Below are 27,555 nucleotides of genomic sequence, written 5' to 3' on the forward strand. Positions count from 1 at the left end.
CCGCTGGTGTGGATTCCATGAGGGTGGCCAAGCACCTGAGAGTTGCTTCAAATCTTTCTACTACTGGAGCTGGCAATGTGTTTTATGCTGCTTAAATATTGGACAAGGCCTAGAAGTTTTTCTGATGCTTCAGGAAAAATTATGAAAAAATCTTTTCCAAATTCTAAAATCTTTTTTTTATTATTATTCTAATTTGAATTTTTTTTCTTTAAAATGAAAGAGAACATTTCTTCAAAAGCTTTGTTTTTGCAAACAAGCTCTCTCATGTACAGTCAATATAGATTTCTGACAAAAATAAAAAGCTGCATTTCTCACTTTTAAATCATCAAGACATAAATGCACAGACACAGTGCTAACAGGCAACAATTATCCCAGAAATCAAATCCTAGAAATCAAATTTGGCCTAAAGGCCAGAACAGTATTCCTAGAAATGGAATTACAGGTAGAAGCACCTGATATTTGGCATCTAAATTTGGCATGCAGCTTACCTGCCCCGCAAGACATAGAATACGTAATTCCACAGTTATATTCTAAAACAGGAAAACATCTACAAATAATTTTAAAATCTTTCCCTTTCAAAGACTAAGACTGAAATCCCATTTCCCTTGAAGTCAGTGAGACTTGATTAAGGCCAAATTTTCATTCTTGTTGCTTTGATGTACCAGTCTGAGCACAGCTGAGTGCAAAGATACAAGTCTTAATTCAAACTGGTGTCTTAGCATGTTAGCTCAAGGATGCTAAAAATTGGCTAAAAAGTTTATTATCTTGTGGTTAATTTATCAAGGGATAAAATAAGTTACTTAAATATGAGATATATGATAACAGAATATTTGTTCTGCTAAGTGATTCACTAAAAAAGGAAATTTAAATATCAAGACTACCCTTAGTTTCCACAGGGACTTCTGTGCAGTCTTCAGGATTGACACTATGTTAAAGTATTAGTACAATTTTTCAAGCAGATTAGCTTCAACACAGTGCTTTGAAAAATTTAAAAAAGAGAACAGATAGCAAATGTCACTTCTTTAGTAGCTACAAAATGCAAACTCCAAGTGTTTTAACCTAATGAATAAATGAGTTTGTCCTTTATGTATAAAATATAGTTTGTGTTTGTTGCACAAGTTTTTTAATAATAGATGAATTTTAGGTTTGCTTCAACATATTCAATAAAGTGTGATTAATTTGGTTTTTCAAAAATGCAAACTAGACATTACTATATTACTCTGCAAAATGCACAGCTTGCAACATTATTGTCTCTGTGGGATCTTAAATTGAATTGTAAAATGTGTCTTATTTCCAGTTTGATTTATGTAAGAAATTTCAGTGGATAATGCCCTTTTTGAAGTTTCAGTGCTTTCTCCAAAGAAAAAACACATAACTAAAAATCATGACATAGCTTATTATAAATCACAGCAAAGTTTTATCCTTACATAATGTTCCACTTAAAAATCATATACTGATGCCACATATTAGATTCAATTCAGTGAATTAACTTTTTTCAAGTTTTGTATTATGACAGATTATATAACGCATTTTTGACATGTTCTGTGATTTTATTGCGATATTCTAAGTAATTACCAAATCTCTTTTTCTCTAAAAAAGCTTTCCTGTGCCCTGAGAATTAATCTATGATACCATTTAACTTGGCTTTTTGAAGTAAATATCACTAGATAAAAAGCCAGCTGGTTCTGAATAATGGGATACTTGAATGAATGTATTAGTGTTTGAAAATGAGAGTACAAATCTTTTAAAAAGATTAATTTCCATAAGAAAGATAGCTCACAGATCTACAAAAGAATAAATTCAAAACATAATAAACTGCCAGAAAGAGAGGTAGATTAAAGTAAAGGCAGCAGCACCTTGTTATTGCAGCTGTTGTATAGCAATGATTCTGTATCAATTACAACATTTGGTAGGTATGGGCAGCCTCTTCAAAGGCTTCAGTATAAAGCTTGAACCTGGAATACACAGCACACCCTATGTAATAACTTGAGTGATTAATTTTTTTTTCTTAACAGGACATAACTTTTGTTCCTAACAATTGAGCCTCCAGGAAGAGTTACAAGATGCTTCTGACTTTAATGTGAACAGCTATCATCAGTTTTGTTTTTTATTAAAGATTTGGATATGAATTTATCTTTATCATGGAAAGAGCTTGGCTTTATCACCACACACAAATGCTGACATCAGCATGTAAGCTGACTTTTGTTGTCCTATGGACTTTATTTTCAATATCCTGTTTCAAAATATGTTTCCTTGAATGGGTCTGGGATACTGTTCACACAATTGCTGTGACTAAATATTAATGAAATGAAGTTTGCTGATGCCACTAAATACTGCAGGTTTGCATAAACAAATTCTAAGACTCAAAGAATTAAATCATATTGCAACAAACTTTAAAGTACATGAGGTGTTTGTTTTCTGATGATGGGATTAATCTAGTTTCTATCAGGTCTACATCAAGTTTTTGTAGGTATATGTGGAAGACAGATTGTTCTTAGTAACCCATTCCGGGCAATCTAGCGAATTAGTCAAGAAACACAGTATCCCTGAAGGAGGTTCTAAAGCACTGCATTAGTAAAGTGCAGGGAATTGACCTGCCAAATTCAAAAAACAAACAGCAAGACTTTCTTCTATGGTAACAGACACGAAGTGCTGAAAATGCTAGCACCAATATAATTTAGACAAAAAAAGTCAGACATTCCAAAAAAACATTCTTTTCTTGCAAAAGTGATGGAGAGCAGGTTTAGCAGCCTGAGTGTGTCAGCCTTACCAGTGCAGCTGCAAGAGAGCAGCCAGTTTCTAAACGAGTCTAGTAGGTATTTGAAACAATCACAGGAATTTCTATCTTAGCCAGACTCAGACTGATTTTTAACTGATCAGAACCAGGTATTCCACTGTCATCTTAATGACAAATTTTAATTCCTTCCTCCAAAGCTTAGAAGTATTAAAATCAAATGAAAATATTTGAATATTGAAAGATATTTCTATTTCTCTCCTGACTTGTTCTCTGTGGAAACTGAATCATTGTTGCTGTTAAAACCTAGAACAATGAATAATGGCCTGAGGGCAGACATAAAAGATATTTTAGATAAAACTTTTAGCTTAAAATTTTACAAAGTTATAACAGTGACTGCTGAAGACAATTAATGATTACCGAAATCTATACAGAAACTGTACTATGTATACAAGTTTCCACATTATTATATATGCATTTAAAAGACAACATTCAGCATAATTTTTAAAAGCATCCTAACAGAAAAGTTACAAGGAACATTGCAATTTAAATAAAATTTGTATAATAAAATATTCCAAACTGGATAGAAGTACCTTATCCTGAACTTCCATTTTGTTCTGGTATTTTTTTTCAGTTCCATTCAACATCTTTTGGTTTATATCTTGTCTTATATTATATGTTTATGGATTTATTAGATATACAATACATATTTTTCAATATATGAATAGTTTCCACATCACTAAAAAAAAAAAGGTATTTCTAATTTCAGTGCTTTCAAAGTACCATATTTCAAAATTTCTTTTGCATTCTATATTTTTTAATTTTGGCATTTCACTAACAAGTAAAATTAAAGCAGATCCTGAAATGGAGACATTTCACACAAAGTGACTATAATTAGACACTGATGTAGACTACAAGTGACCCGCTTATATGAATGCTATTCAAAATAATAGTTTCAGAATGACAATGAAAGCAAAAGTTTGGTATAAGGCTACATGATCAAAGGCAATAATTAGTTAATAGTTAGAGTCAATAATTAGTCCCTCACAGTCGAGCCAAAGTAAGTGGCCATGCTATACAACAGAACCTGTTCCCCTAAATTCAACTATGCCAAGAATACACTGCATGGTCAGCAGAACTCCATAAGGAACAAATTATTAAGCCATGATGACTCCCAGATTTTCTTTGAGATGCTCATTTCTCTTGTCAGGGATCATTAGAGAAATATTCTCCTGAATATGCAAACACATAGGACACTTGTGTCCACTAAAAATGTCAACTATAGCATGCTTTCTCTACTATACAGTTACATCGCAAGGCACAGAAATGCTTGCTGCCTTGACGGGTAAAGGTAATGATAAACTTCAGTGAAAGAAGAACCAAGTCAGAAGACTAGAATTAGATCTGTGCAACAGCTGCAGTGACTCATTTCAAAGATCATACTTTCCTCCATTATTTTAATTTGCTAAGTCAAATAAACTGCCAGACTCCCTTGTACACTTTGAGAACATTGCAGAACTCCACACAGGAATGAGCTTTCAGCGATTAAGAACAATTTGAACTGAGTAAATGAAAGTAAAAACAAATCGGGGAAGTTTTTCAAGATTAAGGCAAATGCCTATTGCAATGCAACTGAAAGGACTTCAGACATCACAAATAATTCATCTTAGAATTCAGTGACATTTCCTATGAAAAGATGTTTCTTTTTAGTCTTTGTTAAAACTGGTTGCAAAACGTTTAAAGCAATTTTCTGAAAGCAATTCCAGATTCTTTTTTAATCATACTACTTCAGGAAAGCTGCTTTTAGTTAAAATACAAAAATCATAGTTACAAGGTTTCCGCAAACATAACTGCCATTCCATTAAGGAAATGGCACAGCAAACAGTAAATAGTGGCCCCAAGGGAAATGTAAGTATTGATTTTATTACTATGTTGGTTGGGCTGTATTTGCAATTGTCAACTCTAATTTTAAGCTATGCATTAAGTATCCTTACAATAGCTTAAGGAAAAGAGCAAATATTAATTAGAACATATTGATAATGTTTTTATAAGTCTTAGATTTAGTGCTTACCAAGCACATATTTTGAAAAAATACAAACCTACATCTTGCTTGTAAATGTGGCTAATAAATGAATAGGCAGAAACTACAATTACATGGATTATACAATCCTTTTGTGTATCAAGGCACCTACTGGATGCAATTACTTAAAACTAAAACTAAAATGAAGTGCAGAGATATTTATTATTGCACATGGCTATGTTATGGCAAATATGCTGAAAGTCACCAATGAAATACAAAATTATAAATACAGAGATTGATTATGACTTTCATTGCAGCAACTGCTTTTTGATAGTCAGATTCTTATTCACTGTTTAGTCTCTGAGTATAGATCTCTGCTATGCTCAGAAACTGCAGAATGGGTTATATCTGCAGATACTAATAAAGGAACTCATGACCTTTTTTTCCTACTCTTTAATTAATTTAAAACAGTACTCACATAAACCAAACTTACTACACATTATCATTTGTTCCTGATAATATCCATACATCCTTAACTAGCAGTAAAGACTCATGACTAACTTTTTTTTCTATTAGTTACTTTAATCTGTCTGCTACTATTTTCTTTTTGCAGTTCAACATCAAAGGTTTAATGCTGCTGCCTCTAAGTTTCACAATCTTCCTTTACGAAATGAAAAGGTGGTAAGTATGCGGTGATGGGAATTTCAAACAATGCAAGACTGATTGGACAATTCACAGGAAAAGGATTTCCTATCCATATGTACTTTGCATTTCAGTTTACAGTGTGACTTGTATAAAAAGTATACAAGAAGTGCCAGCTGATGTAGCTGACACTTCAGAATAATTTATTCTTCATAGATTTCTTGTTTAATGTGTTAGATTTCTAAAGGTATCTAAAAACAAATGTTTATGCCATCTACAGCACTGTCAACTCTTGTAATTTTATCTTCAATCCTGGTATCATTCATACTTCTTAAAAATCTCTGCTACAAGTTCATGATGATTTCAGCATCTCAATTTATATTAGAAAAAAAGAAAAATCCCTGTTTTTCCCACAGGTGTATCATAATATCTCAAATTTGGTGGGTGTTCCTGAGGCTGGGCAAGCATTATCATCTTGGAGACAGCTCCCTAGTCATGCCCACACTTCCAGCCGTGCCAGAGACCTCAGGCTTCTGAGGTGCAGCTGGACATTTACGCTGGGCTTAGCATTGTCATATCAAAACACTCTGTTGACTAATTTTTATATTGTTGTAAAGCTTTGTTATAACCCTTAAGAAAGCATTAGATTATAAGCACAGTAGTGTCAAAATATTAATTTTCAGGCAAATGGCTTGCAACAGTTCTGTACCTATCCTGGAATCTATACATACTATGCAAACATGCTGACTGCTGAGATAGTTAAGGGATTTTGACAGGTTTCTCCTATTCTCTTGGCAAATGATAGAGGAAAGGAAGTTCTTGCTGAATTTTTTCCTGCCCTTACTCACGCTACCTGTGTCAAACACGCACAGGGACAGATTTGCTTCACGGGATGCAGAAAGGGCATATCTGTGGCTCAGTGTGCTCTTCTCTTGTATCCAGAGAGAGCCAAGATCAGAAGACACCACCAGCACTGTTCTCCACCAAAGCAGAGCCTCTTGCAGAGCTGGTCTGGGAGCTGAGCAAGAAGAAGCTCTCCAGATTATATCCTCTGCAGATTATACAATCTAATAGCCTCTGCAGAAGCCTGAAGGTGAATAAACTGAAGTATGTTATGTTTGGCATGTACCGATGCACACAGACGTAGAAAAGTTCAAGGACCATGTTTGTTATGTGTGTATTTATACTTTCTTTCCTCCCAGAGGACACCAAGATCTTAGTCTATCAAAATCTAAATAACACTTCTGTGGTGCAGAGTTGATTGTTTGGGGGTCATCTGATAAGAGTAAACTTTACTATTCATACTGATTACTAAAATCTGTGGCTACTGATTTCACTGAGCTTTATTTATATTATACAGCTATATCTTTCCTACCAGATATTTAAAGTAAACATAAAAATAGCCATATAAAATATTAAACCTAAATTACAGTGTTTATTTCACAAGTTATACATTTTCTGCCATAGAGAGAAGGCAGCAAAGTGAGTACAGAATGTAAGAAAAATGAAATGCAGATTTCAAATTGTGTAAATCGGAGTGCTATGAGCCCTGGTCAAACTATTTTTTATAGAGAATCTTGTAATTCAAGTAAATGCAATATACTTACTATAATGATTTCTGAATGTACATATAATAATCAATACCCATAATGTCTGTACAGGCACTGAAATACTGCTAAAACTGTTTATCTCAATGTTATTTCAATAGTGTTTTTTAAAATAAAATACTTCTGTAAATGATTACATACAGTTATTTGAAATTCTTAGTAAAGAAATCTTGTTTCTCTTATTGTCTAACAAGACCACAACATTGCATCATTTAACAGGCCTAAGAATGCAGGCAACAGAAAGAAAAGACATCTCCTTGAGTACAAACCTCTTTGTGTATTAAGCAAGCAAACTCATGTAACTTCATGTTTAGCAATAATAACTGTACACTGTTCCTCAAAGGAAAATTCACTGTGCCTGTTTCAATTATGCCAGATGCTATTACCAGTATTTATATATATATATATATATAAACTATAACAAGGAGAAAGATAAGCGAATTTCCGTGTTAGCTGAACCCAAGGAAAAAGAAAAGAAAGAAACAAACCAGTATTATATTTTACTAAAGTGGCATTAACAAAGTCACTGACAATTTTATACCGGGTTTATTTTTTAAATACTCAGAAATAAAAGTATTTGCTTGAAGAGATATCTATTGTGGTGATGACGAAATTGCCCCAAAGAGCACACCCTGACAAAAGTTCAGTGGTGATCTGCTGCTCAGAGACACATTCTACCTCTGTTAATACACCTTTCTGTCCATACAAGATACCGTTGATGACTCTGCTTGTTTTCTCCCAGAGAAACTGGATTATATTCCTAGAAGGAGCTGAAATTAAAGGGAGTTGGTAATTTTGCGAGGAGGTTAAAAAATTCTAAAATACACACCACTCAACTCACAGGAATTTGGAATGTCTTGCATAAATAGTTCTAGTTGGTGACATTTTCTAAGGCTAAACAAGCTGCTCAGAAAAATGGTTTGTGCTGAGTCTTAGAATCACTAGTAAATCAAACAACATCAAAAGTTCACTACTTGATTAACACAAGGTCCTACAAGGAAGTTTTAAAATAATGCAAAACAAAATTTCTGCATGTTATCATATGAAACTCTTAATTTTTTTTAGCATATAAACTAAATACTCTGAACAGAGATGTACGAGAATATGTAGGAATCAGAAGGGTTTGATACACAAACCTCCTGAAAGAAACTCTGAGTTTCTCTTCTGTGAATTGGTTTATCGTATCACAGATGGTAGCCCAGGAGGGGAAATGAGTTCTGCAGACTCACCACCCACCGGTAGGGGAAGGGAGGGAGCAGACACTGAGGCTAGTTTTGACCCTACCCCCTAGAACACTAAAAAGAATCGCTTCAAGTCACAATTTCCTTCTTACGCTGCTCCCAGGGCAGCATGCAATTATGTACTGCAACTGGCTTAGGGCACACTGGGTCCACAATTAGTCCCTTGACCTTGCTGAGACTAACTGTGTGAGTAAGGTGAGCATGACATATCTCTCTCAAAATTCTCAATTATTTAATGCAACTAATGTAACAGTAATTTCCCTGCATCTTAAAAAAAAATTGCTCGTGATAAAAAGGGACTTGCCTATAAACTCAACTAAAAGGTCAAAATGATAATTTTAATTCAAAGTTTCCATAGCTTTCTCGATAAAATGAGTATGAATATAGATTGTCGCTTTATTTCTACTTTCCATTAAAAAGCATAGGATTTTCTTTTACTTTCTGTAATAGGTTTATTAGTTATAGCTCTATTACAACAATACTCAAGGAAGTTCCATTCATATCATAGACAATTATCTGTGATAAAGCTCATGGCAGAAACTGTAGATGGAATAAATGCTGACATGGGTACATTAATGCACATGCCACTCACATTGTGTCAGGTACAGCTACCCCTTAGGTTTGAAAATACTAATACTCCTTTCAGCACTTTGGCATATCTCAAGTAATTAGAAGCCATCTGCTGAAATCTTCTACATTCAGTCTCAAACAGCCATCTTGAAATGGTTGAGGCTTTATGTCATGCTGGAGGGCATACCTTTCCCTCCATGCTCAAGCTGAAAGAGGCCTCAGACAGTGAGTAAGAATGAGATCATGCAGAGAAAAAAACACTGCCAGGAGTTTGACCTAGGCTGTCCAATTAATTGTCAGTGAGTTAAAACAATGACAATTCATTAAACAAATACAAATCCAAACTTCTAAATTAAAGATGAAATGTGGGTCAGTTTGGGACTCAATCATAATTTAAATAATCCATAATAGCCAATTAAAATAGAATATCAGGAACAAGTGAGGCAAGGAGAGATGGCTCAGTTAACCACAGAGCTAACAGAATGTGTTTCTACTCATCTTGTAGCCAAGATGCAACATACACCTACTGCATACAACTGATGGGCACTGAAGCTGGTATCCATGGCTGCAGAGAAAGACTTTTCAGGGCAACATTCAAATACCACGGCAAACCAGAACTCCATGAAAAGTCACTGTTTTAATTTTCTTATTGGAGAAGCCCCATGAGTGGAGTTGGAACCTTTCTGTAATACCTGCCTTCCACACATAGTAGAATAAACTGATTATTCCTTGCTCTCTGAAAGGTCACTTAATGAGACATACATAAACATAAAGAATAAAACGTCACAGTAATATACTCTGAATGATTAAGCATACTGAGTGTTAAACCCATTAAGACCATGTTATCACAGTTCAGTGATATTTTCCGTAAGATGTATGCAATATGATAGAGTGAGTGAGTTATTTTGATAGAATAGGAGCATACAATAAATTATAAATTGAAAAAATATCCAATCATAAAGTTGAAGAACACTTCCGAGTGCACAATATTAATGGAGATCAAAAAGGCAACTAACCCATGTGTAATACATGAGTAGTGAGAAGTAACCTCCAGAACTTCCATGTAAATCAGTTAGTTATATAGCACACTGGGTCAAGGTTTAGTGAAGCAACTTCTCAAAACCATAAAAATTACTTATTGGAACAGCTGACTCTACAGCACGTATGACAAGATGCTTAGATGCTTTTCAGTAATCCTGAGTAATTAGAGATGTTGTTCTGGCCACTGACTATAGTTGGCTTATCAAGAGCAATCACAACAACATGATTTAGACAGCTCTCATAAGACCTCATAGCATGGCCCTAAAAAAGCAGATCATAGTAACTGAATCTAGTTCATTTCAAAGCACAAAAGTGAGTCACGCAAGTCTCAGAAAGCCTAGATCCCTTCCTACACCATCTCTGTTACTCTGAGGAGACACTGAAAAGTGGAGTCAATGCAATGCCTGGGCCCAAGGGTCATTGCGGTATGGAGAACAGAGATGCTTTGGAAGCGGATCTCCCAAACAGCTTTGATTAAGAATGTAAGCATGTATACTGAAAATACTAACATACAGATTATTAAGTATAATAAAAAATTAAAATATTCATGACAATGCCAGTTATTTCCTACTTGGGATGAAGCAAATTTATCAGTTAGGAAATATGAAAGGACAATACAGCACAAATACTCTTTCAGCAATCCACATAGAGATTTTTGCATATGATTTTGATGATATATTGCTCAGAAAAATAGAATATCATAAAAATAATTTGGGGATTTTTCAAATAGCTATTTGGTGAAATTAACTTATTACAAGAGAATTCATGATTGCAAAGAACTCTACCAAATTTTCAAAATTTAATACAATTATCTAGATGTCCTTAGTCTATACAGCTTTTTGCTGATATCCTTGAGTAGAAATCCATCAGGAACACCACTCTTCACCTCTTCACCTGTTCAAGACAAATTTCTTAACTATACAGAACCCTACAACAGGTGCACTTTCCCTTATTCAAATCACTGCAGTCATACCCCAACAACGCTCATGGTACAATTATTTCTGGCTCACGAACCAGCAAAATTCACCTATCCATTAATCAATTAGTATGTCAAAGTGAAGCTGTATTACAATACTATTTTGTAAAGCCAGTAATATATCTATCTTTTCTTGGCAGAACAATTAATCACATGTTAAAGGTGGTTTCTGCAAGTAGTGCAAATTTGCTGCTTGTGAACCACAGAAGTATCCAGTTAAGCCCTGGCTGAATCTTGTCTCCAGCTCATCCTGTCTCTATCCATACTTATACAAACATAGCTTCTCCCCATTAATAAAGACCTAGAAGAATCACTTACAATGCGAGAAATCTAAGGATACTCAGAAGGTAAGCAGTAAATCCATAGGTGTTAAACCTTTTCCATAACCTCCCCTATGCACCAGAGCCAACAACTGGAGCCACTGAGCTAAGCTCAGTAGCTGGAGGGCACAAAACCCCAGGGAAACCCCAGGAGACATGCCCTCGAAAGGCAAACAGGGTCCACCATCAGGCAATATTACTCAAAGTCCAATAAAAGAGCACGAACACACACTCAGTGCCTCTAGAGCTTGGTCAGTAGCTTCAACCACAAAAAAGGAAAAGTTAAAGATCTACTAAAATTGCCTTAACTATGAAGTTCTGTAATTAAAAGTGAAATCAAATAGAGAAACGAGGAGCAGATGTTGGTTTTATTTCTGTATGTTGACTTTATTAAAGAAACATTTCCCATTCCCCTCACCCAAGACATCCTTTTCTTTCATTTATTTGCTATGATTCCTATTATTTTCTTTTCCCACTAAACAACTGCAACCTTCATCAGTACAATGAAGCCATTTATGTCTAAATTCTTTTTGCACTTGGGATTTTTCTTTACGTGTTTTGTAATTGTTGCAGTTGATTTATAACGTTTATGTCTCCGATGTAAAATGGAAGTAAAATACAACCTTTTTTACTCTACTCTGATTAACACCTGTAAGAACACAAGAGATATACAAAAATAATCAATTTTTTTCATAAAAGAACGCCTTCTCTAATTACTTTGTTTTAGAAAGCTACTGAAAACCTCCCCTGATAGGAATTAAACCAGCACCCAGTTGGTGCTTTATTGTCTCTTAAACAAAATGATTTATTGTTTGTAGTCTGAAAGCAAAAAAGGAGGAAAATTACATTTTCTTGTACCAGTAGCAGTAGCCCTATCACTTGTTTTATACTATTCTCTGAAGATTACAATGACCAATATTATAATGACACCAGAAACAGTAACGAAGCTGCCCCTACACAAAAGCAGTGACAACTGAGATCATTGTACCTCATGATGATTTAACCTTAGATGTTAAATCTTACATTTCTTACCTCAGCATGACCTGCTATAATGTTCAAATTTCAATTTATCTCCTACCCTAGAATCTGGACATAACTGATTTTTTTTAAATTATTTTTTAAGGTTTCAAATTGAGCAGAACAGGCAAAAAATATAACAAAAATGGCAAGAGAAAGCTGCAAATCCTTTATGTGTATGTCTGAACTATGAATAGCAAACTAATTTTAAGACGATTTATTTTCTGTATCAATGAGAATTTAATGGTTTTTTTACACATTGATTAAAAAGGCTGTTACTGCTTAGAGAAAAGTGTCGTAAAAGGGCAAAAGAGATTTGCATCAAGCTGCATACAAAAAACCAAATGTACAAGATGCATATATATGCACATGCAAGCAGATAAAAAGTTGGAAATTCAAAATGCCTTTGTCAAAAAAGAAGTCAATTACAAGAGTGATAGTGTTGTGAGTGCTCCATGAGAAGAGAGACAAAGAAGGGAAAAGCATCACATTCTTAATGGAGACGTTTGTTGGTGCAAACTTGGGGTGGTCTGCATCATGGACACAATACGACCAGTCGTATTTCTACAAAACTCCTTTATGCCAAGTCATAACCACCATGATTTATCTTCTTTCTCTTTATAAACTGTTTCTATTTAGACAAGGCCAAGAAGAATTACTAAAATAACTTTAAAACACATAAGAGATCACATAATCATATCATTATCTAAATATTAGTTGCACCAACCATATTATTAATTCTGGATGTTATAGAAAAGAAAATCTTTTAAAGGATCATTAATACAAATGTAAATTGAGGCAAGCAAGAAATTTTGAAATATTTTTACTGTCATATTAGTGATACTGTTTGCTCCCTGAGACCAGGGAACTGTGTTGCACATGCGACTGCAAGCACTGGCGGTCTATTCAGTTGCCTGCATATAGAAATCTGCTGTCATTTCAGGTGCCCTGTGATATCTGATGTATCCCCACAGGGCTTGCAAATATGACAGAGCACCTAGCTGCATATGATCTCTGCCATTCAGGAGTGGAAGCTGGAAGCCAAATGGGATGCCCGAGGGCATTCCAAATGGTACAAGGTACTTGTACTGAATCAAGTTGCTGATGTCTTCCTTGCTGCAAGCACTTTCATAACAGTGAATTGTCAGAGAGTAGAAAACTCCTTAGCAAGCTGCATAATGCCCACCCAAAAAGCCTGAGTGGAACATTTCTCTCTTGCAATCTTTAGATAATCTGCACAGCATTGTCCAGAAAAGTGTGATTTATATCCTGCAATCTTCAGCTAATAAAAGAACATCACACCTTAGTCTAGGAGTGCTTGCTCATTTACACTTGTAAATAATTTAGGATTTTTAAATACATATAACACAGAACAAAGTTTCTATTTTTAAAATACGTTACCTTCTGGCAAAACCAGGTAGAATTAAACAAGAAAATTATATACTTCAGATGCGAGAAACTGGAGTATACTCAAGGATAATTTTAACAATGTTATGTCCTATAATGAGTTGATCTTCTACTCTCCTTAACCCTTTTTTCCATCAAAGCCACCTACACCCACTTTGCCTTCTGTTTCTCTAATCTGCAATTATTTATGTTTTCTTCATGCTGCTCTATCCAGTATAGGAGCAAAATGTATTTGGTGAAATATAGAGCTAATTACACCATGAACCCAACAACAAAAAGGCAGAGCAGATGTTACTTCAGACGTGCTAACAGTCCCTACGCTTAAAGCACACATAGTAAAGGAATAAACACAGTATTTAAAAAAAAAATGTATTGGACTTAAACATGTGGAAAGACACTAGCACAAAACTCAAACAATGACATAGCCTAATAGGCTCTAAAACATTTATTCAGTGGTTCTATTCAGCACCAATTTTACATTAATTCAATGCATATGTGAGGCTACACATGGGGTCAAATATAGCATATTAGGTAATTATGCTCAATTTCTTCTGATCTCAGTACCCAGTTTCTTCAGGATTCCTTCTGCCTGTCCATCAACAATTTGTTCACCTCTTTATCTACCTGAACATTTCCCAAAAGACAGGAACTAGATCTAAGACTAACTGTAGAGGGGGGAAAAAAAAAAGTCCTTTCTCATGATTTTTTTACGTTTTTCTTCATTGCAAGTAAGCAAGAACTAGAAAATGGACCTTAAGAGTGAAAGAGTAACTAGAAGACAGGCATTTACAATAAAAGGTTTATCAGGATTATAATGAGGTCTCTCAGCAGTCTACAGAGTACCCTCTACAATTAGAGGACCACCATGAGCACTCTTTCCCCTTCCCTTACCACAAGACTCTTATTTCTCTTTCTCTGCCACAAGTAAACTATTTCAAAACTAAAAACAAGCCTACACAGAACTGAACAGAAAATTGCAATATTCTCTTTCCAAGTCAGAAACTGTTAAGGGTAACTTGCAAAACTTCATGTCAATTATTTTGTATACACAAATGTACTCCACATTTGCCACGTACCCTCTCATCTCAGTGGAGTCTAGTGACTCCTCTGCATAGCTAAACTGCTCTATAATTAATGTAAAATAAACTTCACTCAGTAAATACCCAATACTTTGTAGTAAGATACAAAGATAGTTCATCACCAGCCAAGCTGCAATAGAAAAATTGATACCACACAGAATTCAGCAAACACAAATTTGAATCATGAGCTGCTGAAGCACTAATTACATTATCGTGATAAATCACTTTCACAGATGCGCAGTACCAAATCTAAAAGGGCACTTCCCACTTCACTAAAACACACATTATCACTACACAACTAGTTCAACTCCACAAATAAAAAAAAAAGTATTAAAAAGGTCTGATCTTAAATTCATCTTTGAAGGGATAGATGCTTGAATAAAATGTATTGGCCCAATGATAAATCCTGAGAGAAATAACTCTAATAAGAGATATCCATGATAATACAGAATTTTGCTTAAAAAACACGCATAACCAGACTAATCACAGTACTCTAGAAAGCACCATGTCTTTAAAAGTAATCATCACAGTATGAAATCAACTCTGAGCTTATTACATTAGGCTGAATAATCTAAAATTGTAGAATTAAAAATAATTATTGATAAAAGATAAGACATAAAACCTCCCTAGCTGTTTGAATCTAAGAATATCAGGGGATGGAATGAATGTTGAATTTATGTTGTGGAAAATTGGTCCCAAGTTGGTTTTACACTTCATCAGAAAGCACTTTTGTCTTGTATGCAAACAGTTAATGAAGCATACCAAAACTGCAACTTTTTGCTAGCGCTGGTATGGAAAGACTCACAGCATATTCCATAGCTTGCAGAATATTTAAGAAACATTATAGATTTTTCATTTATTCTCCTTTGGTTACAATACAGAATCCTATAATTTTAAATAAGATTTCTTCTTGCATTTTCAAATATTGTTTTATACAGCTTGCAGTTGCAGAAATAGTTTAGTCTTTCATATCTAATGCATTCATTTTTTTCCTTTACATTTTTGTTACTTTTCAAGAAAAGATGGTACCACATAAGTAACTGGTGCCTTAATAAATTCCAAGAATGTATGCATTCTTAACTAGCTCTCATGCTAGATGTGTGACTGGTTTTAAAATTTTATAGTTGAACTTATCTCTATTTTATTTCTTATATTTTGCTTCAGCTATTCTCATAGTTGAAAACAAGAAACTAATTATTCCAGTATAAGTACATTATTCCAGTATAAAAGTATAACAGTTATACTATCATACTTTTTCTAGAAAAAATGGGTAGGACAGTCTCTTTCATACCAAAACTGAAATAAACATACAGAACAAGGAAGACTTTACAATATTCTGACCATTTGCCTTTAAAATGCTTTCCTTTCACAGCGCAGTTTCATGACTTTTGCATCAAGATTTTGTCTGCAGAATTATATCTGAGTATGGCAACTAGCTCCATTATCTCACCCATACACACTGCTATGATTAACTTGGGGAAAGTAGTGCGGCTTACACAGCTGAACAAATGATTGGTGAACTCCAGTCAATCACCACATCAAAAACAAAGTCCCAACTGCAAAGGCAAATGGCATTAATGCTCTACAGGAGGGGATCAAACTGCCTAAAAATGGTGTAATGCAGGAACTGAATACATTTATTTACTCAAGAATCACAGAAGCTGTTTTATATGATAGGGATCCAGCCCTTTACCACTTGTCCTGTAAAGACCAACATAATAAACACTACTAACATAAACTATGTTGAATGCTCAAACTTCAGGAAACTGGCGTAAACTGTCTTCTGCCATACATCCTCATTAAATAAGCCCATCGATTAAGGTCATAAAGTATAACTTTGAGCAGTCTTTGCTAAAAAGAAAAAATTAAAATTATCTGCCATTAACATCCTACAGGAAGATGAATCCACCAAGTTGCAGATCAATGACACAGCCTAGGCTACATTTCAACAATTACTGGCAGCAAACCCACCTAAATTATAATAGAAGTTTTGGGCTCTCCAGTTACAGTTAGGACTGCAGAAGTTTATAACCCTTCAAGTAATAACAATCAGATGAGGTTGTAATGTCTGTTCTTAGGCTTTGGGTGCCACTAAACTAGTTTCAGATAAATAGATTAAATGCATCATAGACCTCAACTATCTTGCATAACAGTTTTGTAAGATTCCTCATATTTTTACAGTATACAGTAGCTGACATATAGACTCCTCATTTTTATTTTTTTATTTATCATGCCATAATATGCTGACATAAAGAGTCCCCTTCAGATTTTGCTAACATGCTTATCTTTTTTAATACACACTCACACTAGTCCACTTTGAGCAGGACTTCTACCCCCATCAGAGATTCTCCAAAGGTGGTCAGCCCAGAAGGGGTTGCACCATCCCCTCCAAAGAAATGTTTGGTAAAGCATCATCTTACAACAAGCCACTTCTGGCAGAGGCAATGTACTCACATTCAGATTCAGACAGTGAACTTGCTGGACCTCATTACCTAAGAAAGCTGGGTTTGATTTATATTTTAATATAAATCTTCCAAGAAAGCCCAGCTGCAGCAAGAAATGGAAGCGGCAATTTAGAAGACACCACTCACTCACTCACTCACTCCCCCTGAGTCTATGCGGAGGAACTGCTTCAGTATGGTGTGAAGGGACATCATGCGGCTGGTGGTGCTGTCTTTCAGATGAGTTATAAAACTGAGTTCTGACAACTTACAGTCATTAAATATCCCATGGCACTTTTCACAGGAGTACATGTGTTAACCCATATGTCCTGGCTATATTCCAAATGCATAATTGCATTCTGCCTACCGAAATTCCCTATGCAGTTTCAGTAGCATGCAGAACTATTTATTCACTTTCTCTCTTCTTTCCACCATTGCTCTTTGGCATTTATCCTCAGGTGCAAAAAAAAGGCCCAGATATACCACAATACCTAACTTTTAGCTGGCAGGCATGAAAGAATTGAAGGCAACTCCTATGCACAAAACAATGCACAGGAAGAAAGGGAGTCCTCACAATTCAAAGAAAAAGAAGAAAAGGGGGGAGGGGGGGGCGAAAGCATGGAGCTGCCTAAGCTAGATGGGGCAGAAATATCAAGAACAAGAAAATCCTGGAACTGCTCAGCCTGGGTCTTAAGTACCCAGCAGTTTTGAAAAGTACTTCCATTTATCTGGGCTGTCCCAAACCTTCAAAGACTTGTAAAAGGACTGGCGAGATTTTAACCTTGTCCTCTGAGACTTAGATACTTAAATTATCCCTAAACTCCCCATAAACACTATTCTGTAAAGTTGAAAACAAAGAGATACTTCAAGGTGTAGTTCTACATTTTACATCTTAAATAGACTATATGAAAAACATTCATAAAACACAGAAAGAGGCCCTGGAGTACTCCCGAAGGATCCTAATTATTGAACCACACAATTATTCCTCCTTTCATTTTCAATACATGTTGCTTTCACTTCATTCTAGCCGTCCCAATGCAGGAGCAAAAAGTACTTAAGAGAGAATTCAGATTAGTTTCCACACTGAGAATTATTATGCTTTCACAGAAGATAGGTGAAAGAGGTTTTAGTCACTCATATTGACCCTATTTCCTTAGTGATGCTTTATTGACTAGACCACTAGTTCTGAGCTCACATCACTGAATTTGGTGGAACTTACAGTGGCTTCTAGCTTTGTGCCCAATGCCATACATCTAGCAAGGGTATGTGTTGAATTCTGCCTTAGAGATCACAGGTCTGAAACAGGTCTATGCAGAGATACTTAATCTTCTACAATACATTTATTTACCATTTCTCCTATTTTATTTTTTTCCGATAGTTAAAGAATAAATAATACAGATAACAATTAAACCAGCCCTGTACAATCCTTTCCTGGTACAGGACACACGACTTGGCTGTAAAGCGTTTAGACTTAAATGCACTTAACTGAAATACTCAGTTTAAGTGACCAGCTGCCTCATTCCCTCTATAGCCAAACAATAGGCAGTCAGATGTACATAGTAATTCACATATTCATCATCCCACATTGGGGATATCTATCTCTTTTTGAACTGTGCACAACTGGATTCCAAACTTTATGAAGTCAAATGAGTTAAACAGGACTAATGCCAAACATTTTTTTATCCTTCTTTTTTTTGTGATAATTACCATTACATTCCTATCATAAAAGTAGTACAATGAATTATGCTGAAGTACAATTGAAGTGAGCCTCTTGGTTTTTTGTGAAATTTTCTATACTCACATCCTTAGTCTTATTCTTACCATTAGCTCGAAATGGTTTTCAGTTGCATAACACAGTGAATAAAATGTGTTTTCTTGTAGCCAAAATTAATGATTAGAATCATATCAGGTGGCAGAGTCAAGTGAGAGAGATGCCACCTTCACTCAATGTTCAACTTTATTCACATCTTTCCTCTTCTGAATCAACCTGCTGCCAGCTTTCTTCACTATTAAAATCACTGTATCTTGAGGTTTTTTTGAAGACATACATTCAGGTCTTAGATTATATTGATAAGCTATCAAAAAAACAAAAAAAAAGCCCAAAACAACCTCCAAATACATTGTGAGCATGACTGCATGAAATAAAGGCAGGTCTGATGGATGTTTAAATAATGTAAATGACATTTTGTAATATATGTCCCTGATTCTCCTTTCACTTATGCTGCTGTAAATCTGGGGGGGAAAAAAGATCTCCATGGATTTTCATAAACTTACTCTGCTCAAAAGCTGATATAGCTGAGAAAGAATCAAATGTTCTTCATTTAAATATTGATTGTGCACTTAGGAAATTAAAATAGTTGTGATGCATACACCGAAAATAAATATTTTTTTTAATATATATTAACTTCTGTAAGATTACAGGCTTAGAGAGAATTCCAAGTAACTAGCTTGTCTGAAATGAAAACATGAATATTCCTAACAAAAGGGTTTTGTATTGAAGGGATTAGAGGGCAGCAGGTAGCTTGGAAGCCTTTGGAATATCCGGTATAAAAACAGGTCATTTTTAATATAAAAAAAAAAAGCAACAAACTTTAATACAGAACAACAGATTGTGCTAAACTCACAATCCCCTTTCTTCTCCCTCTGACATGCAAACACCTGACACACAAAGGGAGTCACATTCAGAAGGAGATTATGATGCAATGATCTCGTTGTGAATGTTGCATTATGGTTTCAGCATCGCTGTAAGAGCTCCCCTGGCACTTGTGCTTACAGCAATTTGAATTTCTGTGGCAGCTAGGTATGATTTGTGACAGATTTCAGCCTTGCTCTTCATTGAAGGAGTACATTGGCAAGTGCTTGAGGTATTTACCATGGAGATTGGAAAGAAGAAAATGTAAAGAGAAACATCTGAGGTAGCCCATTTTTAGTTGTTTTTTTGTTTGTTTATTTGGGGTTTTTAACATTGATTTTTTTTTAATTTTAAGTTATCCAAATCAGTTCTCTTTCAATGGCATCATTTTGTGCTTTTTAGGAAAAGTTATCTCATTACACTGTTTTATTTGAAGGATTATTCCATTCCCCGTGGTAGTGAAACTCTGTTAATTTTAATGACTATTATAAATCCATATACCACTAGCAAAATGCTCCATGTAGAGTATGAAGAATCAATTGATTGTATGGTAGTTCATGGCATGAGTGGAAAAACATTTGCTTATACATTCTTTACACATGTAAACTTGTTTACATGGTTTGGGAAAATCTTAAGCAGACAAAACATAGTTGTCTTTTTATCCTGGAAAATACCTTAAACTTTTCTGAAAAATGTAGAGTCACTAGATAGGTAACATGTTTGGCACTGCATTCCCCCCCAAAAGTTTGCTGAGCTAAAGCCTCTGCATTTAGGGCAGACTAACAAAGCTCACCTGCAAAGATTGTTCTCAATATCTCTTCTGCCATAAATGCCACAGCCAGCATCTGCCTGTGAAGTTTCTCTAAAACTTTCTTGGTTCTGTGGACAAGATCTTATCTTGATTCCTTCCTCATTCCCATATATAAATACTGAAAGTAGTCCCCAGGGAACACAGACAGCTCCACAGCAAAGGCTGCCCTCTGAGTACGAGTATTCAGGGTATAATGACAATACACTGGCTGGCTTTGGCAAGAACTGATGAATGAGAAATTTAACAAGGACATATTGCACAGCCTACAAAGAGAAAACCTGCATTTAACAAAGGATTGAGGTTGGCTGGGTTTAGGCTACTAATCCAGTAGAATTCCATTCATATATAAAAATAGCCTATCGATTAAAGCATATTTCTTCCTCTTTGGCCCTGTTTTTCAATTATTTTATTTGAGACAATAAGTTTGGCAAGTTCTTTTGTTCACACAGTTCCTGTTATTTTAAAAGCAACAGATTTTATGGCCCATGGTTATCATTTGATACTTAAAATATGTACAAGAAAGAATGCATAGGAGGTGTCAGGTGCACCCTTGGGAGGATAAGAATGTTCAAATGGGCCCAGGTCTTCTACAAGTAGCAGTTTCTGTATGAATGGGTGAGAAATGTTCTTTCGCACTTGCAGGTGTTCTTATATTTATATTCTTTATATTCAGAAGGTACAACATAAAATATGACCTATGGATTAACTCTCTGATCTGCCAAGCATCCTCAAGTCAGGGTTCCAAATATGAGAGCCATATTTTCAAAATAATTTATATTTTTATATATATATATATATATATATATATATATTTACCTAAACTACAGGATTTATATACAAAGATATCAAGTATGTTTTTGTACTTATGCATTTTTTAATTTACTTACTTCAGTTTTAAATGTTATATGCACAGTCTTTAGAAGCTAATGAAACAATGTAGATTTGATTTACTTGATTTAGAAAATATTACAGTAGATCTGGAAAGCCAATGGTTTGCTATTGACTGCTAAAAAAAAGCAAAGCTGCAATATATATTACACAAAATTCCAAACAGAAAAGAAAATCACAATACGTTGTAGTGATTTATCATCACCTATCCTTAAAAAATACATACTTCAACTACATTGTTGATAAACAACTAAAAAAAGACACAGTAATAAACAAACTCCAGCATCTTTGAATACCAAGTGGAGTCAAATAGAATATGTGGATTTATTTGACTTACCATCTGATCATTTTTTAAAATTACTGTATCTCCTAATAAATGTCACAGACAGAGCCTGTTGAAGAACTGTTCAGTGTAGAAGCAGTTTGAAGAAAACAGAAGATTATATAAAGTAGTAGAAATAAAATATAGAAAATATATAACTAGTCCCTTTTTTCTAAATTAAGATCATCAGTCTATTTAGAGAGATGGAAGTGGAAAAAGAGCACTAATACGTGAGAATACATAACATTAAGTTTGGCACAACTGTTAGTCCTTCTCACTATACGAGAATGTGAAAATATTCCAAGAAACTGAGATACAACATATCAGCACATATCACTTTCTGGAAGAAACGGAATTACTTGTTTTTAAAATATTTATAATCATACAGATGGAAATAATTGAGAACAGCAGTTTGTTTAAACCAGAACTTATCACTTAGCATCATAGTGGGGAAAAGTCCTCATTACATTAAATATAAGAAACAATCATATGAGATTAAAAATGTTTCATTTCAGATTATAAATCCTTGCTGACTGACGAAGACTACTCAGGGACCATTCATGCATAGAAGAAGATGATTCTATATCTGTATCTATATCTGTAGCTATATATATCTATATTCTATATCTATATCTAATGCTGCCAGTTTCTTGAACTTTCCTTTGATGGGATTGATAGGATATCATGACAGATTCACCAAAAGTCCACTGTAGAGTGGAAATACTATGTCACACTGACACTTGAGAGACTGTGGTAACTGAGGAATGCTTTGAAGTATTTATAATGATATCACAAAAATGCCATTATTATAAAGATACATCTTTTTAACAACTTGGTTACAATGCTTGAAATATTTTGATTCTATTCCTACTGTGCAATAACAAAAATATTGTCTACTTAAAAGGGATCTCTCTATATATAAATATGATGTATACATTTATATATTTTATTTATGTATTAACAGGCACTAGTATTCACATTAATGTATATTTGTGTACTGATATTCATATATAAAGCCTAAACCCAAGTATATTAATATATATTAGACTATGTTTGCCTATACAAAATATTAATGATTATTTAATTTTGGAGGATAGAAAAAATAAAACAAAAGAGAAACTGTATCTGTATACATAGAACTAATTAAGTCAGAGTATTTCAGTGTAGGAATTGTACTCACTCTCTTCTGTCTTTTTTTTTAAGCTTTGCAGAGAAAGAGCTGTTGACTTATTCATTTCAGTTAGCAAGAAATTTCTCAACTTCCTTGGGTGCTTAAGTGCAAGAATATTTTAGACCCCATCTTTGCATATTACTTTATCTTTCAGTGGTAATTAACAGAGTCTTAATCTGGCTAATGTTAATGACCACTGTTCTTTCTTTAAATCCCAGTTAAACCAAGCTTATTAAGGGCCAATTAAAGGAAGTCTTATGTGATCTGAATAACACTAGGACCAATTTTTAACAGCTATAACTCTTTATTTTGGATGAAGATTGTGGAGGGAAAAACCCTTCTCATTATGGCCTTTGTCTGTTTTAAAATAAACTGTCAATGGCTATTGGGAAGGATGGGGAATCTTGGAAAACATCAGAGATGTAGATGAATATTGTAAAATGCAGATATTCTAAAAAAATTAGTTACATACCACTATTTTCAATCCTTCCCATATAAAAAGGTAATATATTACTAATTTCCACTTCATTTTTCATAATGTTATAGCACGAAAAATGGAAAAACACTTTGCAATAACCTTACAAGTGTCCATTAACTGAGTACCATGGACAAAATGAAGAAAAACTTGTTCATCGTTTGAATAGGAAATGGAATATTTCTACCTAAATATGAAATAGTTAATGGATACAATTCTCAACTCCAGGCTTTTCAAAAGCTTGTTGGTTCCACTTATGTCTAAGGTGACCCTTCTACAGACATGTTGTTATAAATTGCCTCCTACTATTTCTTACATATCTAAGATTTCACTCATTGCTTAACTTCCCCACTTTTATCTGGACAGAAGCAGTAATGCAATCTGACTATTGCCTCTAGCTAGTAAACAAAATATTTCTTATACCACTACTACCTAAAGTCCTAAAACTGTAGAGCTAACTGTGCAAGTCTCTGAAGCACAGGTCTTTTGAGTACTCTGCAGCACACAACAAACCAAACTCTATGGTGACAATTCTTAAATTCTGCAGCAGCAACCACAAAATCCATGGCAACATTAATACATTATTGTCTCTAAAATACTCTTCACTCTACTTTCCCACTCCCGCACAAACATATTCAGCCATGACTCATAGCAGAGAAAATCACTGATGAAAAATTGATGGTTATTTTTAACAATAAATCTTGAATTATTTTTCTCTGTTCTCCCTAGATAATTTGGCTATAACAGCCCTTGCGTTCTAAAAGACTTCTGCATAAATCATCCTTCTATCCTGATACCAGCACAGAAGAAGACGCATATCCTGACTCTCCAGCTTTCCATGTCCTACTTGTTCCACTCTTTGTCAAGCTATCAAGCTCACTTGCATCTCATTCAGTTTTCCATCTATCAAGCTGGACATAAGCTTAACTTTTTGTGTTCTTTTTCCTTGCTCCACAAGATAACACAGAAGCACTTCAGCTGTGAACATAATTACAAAAACAAAACAAAATCCTTATCAAAATTGGAAGTAGAATTTTGCAGAAAATTATATGGCTACAAGAGTGTCAGGCTTTGCTCCACACAACCTATCTGATAAACCCACATCTGTCAGCACTGCTACTACAATAGGAAAGCATTCTATTTATCCTAAGCAGTTATCAAGGGATGAGGAGGGAAGACAGAGGGGAAAGAGAACACCACAAAAATTGCATCACACCAGCAATAAACAGCAAAACAGGAAGAAGGTGGTGACATCACAGGGACATTCCAGTACTGAAACAGGGTTTGGCATGTCATAGCCAAAAAATGCAGTTCTAGGTCACACATATAGTAATGGCTATGAAAAAAATTGGAAAATACAAAAAAAAATGTTTAATGTAATCCCTAGTTACTCACATCTGTTAATTTGGCAAATCAGCTTTTCTTTGGCATACAAAGATAAACAAAAGACAGACAACCCAGAATCTTAACCTGTCCAGTGTACATCTCCATGCAAACCCTGCAGCAACATCATTAAGACAGAAGAGCTGATCAGTCACAGCCACAAACTAAAGAATCATATTGAATAGTATTCTTAACTAACAGCCCTTTCCCATCCTGATCTTTTCTTTTCTTACTCTCTTTTTCCCTTAGTTCTCCTCCCCCACCATTTCCCACTACTACCACCATCACCGATCATTAGATGGCACTTCTGGATTTCAATAAAGAGCTGCTTTCCTGCATCTTTTCCCAGTCAAGGTTTCAGCTGTACACCAAGGAGTTCCATCCTGTATCCCTGAGTGTAAGACTCCAGCATGAGCCTGGTTGGTGTACTGGTACAGCAGTAGTTCTGTCTGTACCTAGGGAAACCTCTGATATGCATGAGGATTAAAGGTACTGTCTGCAAACAACTTCAGTTTTTACTGGTCCCTAGATTTCATATCTATAGGTATATGTGTGTGTATATATATATATATCTGTATGTATGTATGTATATAAAATCATTCTGGGGTATTTAAATACTATTTTGGAAAATGCATGGACTGCAAAACATTCTTTGCCACCTCTGTGACATCTGTTTAGCACTGCTGTACCAACAGGTCCAGCCACACTTCAGATGATTCCTGCAGGACCAGTTACTTGCCTTCTGTAGGATGACCCTCAGCATCTGTTCAATATCAGAACTAAGGCAGGTTCCTACCCAGTCCTAGCTCAGCTCTGGCCAGTAGACCTTGGTGCACGGGCACCTGACCATGGTCAGTATGTTGCTGGGGTGGTCTCATCAAGGTTTACTGATTAAGTAAACCAGTAACACAGTATGCATATGGCACAATACTTAACCCAAAAGTGACTGAGCATGTTGGTGAGAGCACTACACAAAAAGATAAATTCTGTTGTTGGCATCCTTACTCCACAAACCACATTTGTGGATAAATAAAAAAGTACCTACTCCCTTTCATATCAAGAAAGTACTGGTAAATCTGATGTGCATGCAAAACCAGCTGAAAAATCCTGAATATTTTAAAAAATCTTGATGTGGCACATCTCTGGAAACAAGATGAATGGGGACTTTTAAGCCAGAACGAACCATACAAGCATTGTATGGATACCAAAAAGACAGATACTGATTTCTCAATCACTAAGAAAAATGTTGGATCTAATGCAATAAAAGTGTATAGGAGAAAAGAACCAAGCAATTCAAGGGAGAAGAGATTTAATACAAATATCCTGGACACAAGGCTTGTGAAATTGCCTTAAAAAGGTGTCCAATGAAGGCTTTTGGTGAGTTCTGCAGAATAGACAGAAGATTCGTTATCCATAGTAACACCTGCTTTCACTTCTCAGGTGGAAAAGTAAATCAAGACCTTCCTACTATAGGTGCAAAAGACATAGATTTTGTTTTCAAAAACTGTCCATCTTTTACTGTTCCTGACTTTCCACGTGCTAATTTAAATTTCTGAAAAGATCTTTTTCTATCCAGATCTTTTATCTGTCTGCTTCGTCACTCTCCCTCTGTGTAACTGGGGTATGGGAACTAGAGATGTCAGGTTGGTTTTTGTTTTCCCAAGGATGACTCAGGACTGACTGAACAATTACTACTGGAGTCATGAAGTACTTTTTCCCTTTGGAGTCTAATGGATTTTAAAGTATCTTGGAGTTTTAGTTCAATTGATAGGAAAATCTGGAAGTAATGTAAAGCCCTAGCTATTCCTTCGTAATTTTGAAGGGCTGCTAGTAAAGTATGTAATAATAAATGAAACACAGAAATTTGCTGGCAAACTTTTGCAACTGAAAAAGGTATGTCTCCCTTTGGTAACTTTTGCCTCGCTATGGGAGAATCAAGGAGAGAAGCATACTCAAAGACCTTGCAAAGAAGAATCCTAGAACTGAATCCTACAAACTTTATTTCATCCTCTTGGGGGTCCGTGTAGCTGGGGAGTCTGGGAAGATTTTTACTGTTTCCAAACCTTTCCAGTGTTAAGTCAATAACACTGCAGCCTGCTGCTTATATCCATTCCTGTGTCTGTCTTCATTCTCTTGAGCATCCTAATCATTTAAATAGACTGGTGGCATTTTGAGATGCCAGCCATTCACACTAAGATGAAATCTTTCATTGTGGAGTACAAAACAGTTACCTACATAGATAAAATATTCATATGTAAGAAATAGTACTGGCTCAACTCCTATCTATGACTCATTTCAAACTTAGCATACTTCATAGCAGAAGATGAATTACAGTGCTCCACAGAGGTGATCAGATAGAGAGAAAGGGAGAAACAAACCACATAATAAACAAACACTTAATATGCAACTTTTAAGGCCTGATATTTTGTCATCTAATTCTAAATACTAGTTTTAGAAACGAGACATTCTAGAAAATTAATATCACAGGTAATCTATAGACCACTTTTGGCTAATTTAAAGCTCCAATGTGTATTTGTTTCCTGTATAAATTTCTTTCTTATTATTCTCAATAAGATACTCTCAGCACAATAAAAAGAAAGACATTACTAGCAGTGTTTTCAATCATGGGGGCTATATATTCAAGAGCAATCAATAAAAACCACACAGGGCCTGACAAACAACTAGTCAAAGGAATCATTTTTCTCAGATATTTACTAGTATCCTTTTAAAGTAATTGCTTTTGGTCAATGTTACTCGTTATCATTTGGTCTGCTCTTT

At 35.0% G+C, this 27,555-nt stretch overlaps 1 protein-coding gene and 1 long non-coding RNA gene across 7 annotated transcripts in view; one reads left to right on the plus strand and one right to left on the minus strand.

Annotated features, from left to right (window-relative positions):
* The window catches only part of DACH1 (dachshund family transcription factor 1), a 352,413-nt gene that overhangs the window by 126,282 nt on the left and 198,576 nt on the right, over window positions 1-27,555 (minus strand). The window lies entirely within an intron of this gene.
* LOC135409822 (uncharacterized) lies at window positions 17,778-25,125 on the plus strand. Its single transcript, XR_010428373.1, has 2 exons — window positions 17,778-20,010; window positions 25,027-25,125. It is a non-coding gene; the product is annotated as an uncharacterized LOC135409822 (long non-coding RNA).

This window comes from Pseudopipra pipra, chromosome 2, assembly GCF_036250125.1.
Source record: "Pseudopipra pipra isolate bDixPip1 chromosome 2, bDixPip1.hap1, whole genome shotgun sequence".
NCBI lineage: Eukaryota > Metazoa > Chordata > Aves > Passeriformes > Pipridae > Pseudopipra > Pseudopipra pipra.